The following is a 2188-nucleotide window of genomic DNA, read 5'->3' as shown; positions in this document are numbered from 1 at the left end:
AATAATGCCCTTGATATTTAAAGCATACTCATTGATAGACATGCTTTTCTTTTCCACAGTATGCAGCTCTTGGTTTCGCTACAATTTTCTTGCCTTTGTGTTGGTCTAGAACATCTCCACCAAGTTCTATTACGCAACTGCTGGAGTGTTGGCATCCTATATGTGTCCTATCATCGTATCTGTGTGACACTAATTGAAAGCCAATACATGACTTTCCTTGCACCTTGGTTCCAATCCTTGAATGCCTTTATGTCTACTGGAGTGGGATTCTCTTCAGATAACTCCTACTTCCACATAGTCCCAAAATCCTTTACCCATAAGGAAATTGATCATTCTGAAATTCCAAGTATGAAAGTTGTTCTTGTCTAGCTTCTCACTGACAATCTGATTGATTCCATATGACATGTTTTCCTACAACAATTAAAAAAACCTGCAACAACAGACAATTTTTGTAGACAACCTGTAACACAATAGTATCTTCTATGACTACATGACTACATCTTCTATGACTACATGTACATACACCCAATTTCAACAATACATGTGCAAATACTGTCTGCACTTCTAAAATGCATTGTTGCACTACAGTAACCAGATTTTAACCAGAGAGAGTTCTCAACAACCAGAACTTCCCGTCGAAACTGGCAAAAATACCTTGTAGTGACATAATGGAGACCAAGACACACCCAAAACGTGACTCTGGCCGTCGCCAAAATTTAGTATAAATTATTGCATAGCACACAAGCACCTCCAAGCCTATGAAAGATAGCTCCTCAATCAAAGATGTGTAGCTCTCAGAGCTACCGAGGAGTGTTGTACCTCAACCAAGAAGGGAAAGAGATGGTGATGCTCTTAACCGTGTACCACTTCCTTGCTTGCTTGTTCTTGCCTCATGCTTGCCTCCTTAGCTCTCAAACAAACCAAAGCTCTAATACCATAAAGAGAATGTGGGGGAGAGAGAGAGCTTGAGTTCCTTGCAAGTACACACACACACACACACATAAGAGAGTGCAAGACACAAGAGAGATATGGATGGCTAAATTTTCTTCTATCTTTTTCTCTTCTCTACAACCATATAACTAAAATATAAGAGTACATTCATAAAGGGAAAGTACTCTCCTACAACAATATACAAAATGGTTAGTCTTTAGTGTGAACCCAACTATATGAGCTAGCGTTATAACTATGCCATAACTCTAGTACTCCAAAGTGTCTATCACACAGCCTGGCATATTGACCATAATCTCACTAACCATGCCAATGGCATAAGTGCGGAAGCTGTCACCCAAGCGGGTCATTAATATCCTCGCCGTAACACTACTTGAGATTGATATCTCAACACCCATGACAAGTTAAGGTGAGCATTGAGGGATGGTGTAGCCATTAACATTTTTGGTGTGACGCAACCGGGGAAACACCAATCTTTTCTACTCTATTTGCACTCCTTGACATCTTCTTTTACAAGTCTCTTTTCCCTCAATATGGCTATTTGAGGAAGCTATGTGATTGGTAGAGAAGAGAATGGGATATGGATAAGGTTGTGAAAAAAGAGAAAAAAGAGAGAAAAAGGGATTGTTTGCATTGTTTGAACATTTCAAGTTGTTATTTGCATCAATACCAATTAGGAAATCAACAAAACCAGTTGTTTGAAAGTTAGGAAATTAACAAAACCAGTTGTTTGAAAGTTAGGAAATAAAGAAAACCAACATTTGCATCAATACTTGCATGGTGAGAACTCCATAATCACATCCGTGATTGTGCAGGTAACGCCCATTTTTGCATTTTTAAAAATCTTAAAAATTTAAAAAAATTAAGAGCCATTGATTCCATTGTTTGTTGCCATTGGAATATTCATGTTGCAAGGGATCAAACTGGACAATCTAAACTGGAAAAATTGAGATTTGCGCCCCCCTGAAACATTGATTTTAGTCGAAACCTGCAAAATCACGCTGATGTAATTCTAAATACTGCAAAATCATGGTTGTGGTTTTGGTTCATATCGTGATTCTTTGACAAACTTATCAGTTTTGCAATTCTCGAGATTACCTATTGACTGTATCCTTTTTAAAAAAAAATACCATCTTATTTGAATCACGGCACGATTATTAATCATGTCATCTATGTGACTGCCATGTCATAAATCACACTTGAAAAAAAATCACGGTTCATGAATACTAGTCACGTCTAT

Source organism: Cibotium barometz, chromosome 21, assembly GCF_041138505.1.
Source record: "Cibotium barometz isolate CiBa-2024 chromosome 21, ASM4113850v1, whole genome shotgun sequence".
Lineage (NCBI taxonomy): Eukaryota > Viridiplantae > Streptophyta > Polypodiopsida > Cyatheales > Cibotiaceae > Cibotium > Cibotium barometz.
Note: the sequence above shows the minus strand (reverse complement) of the source record.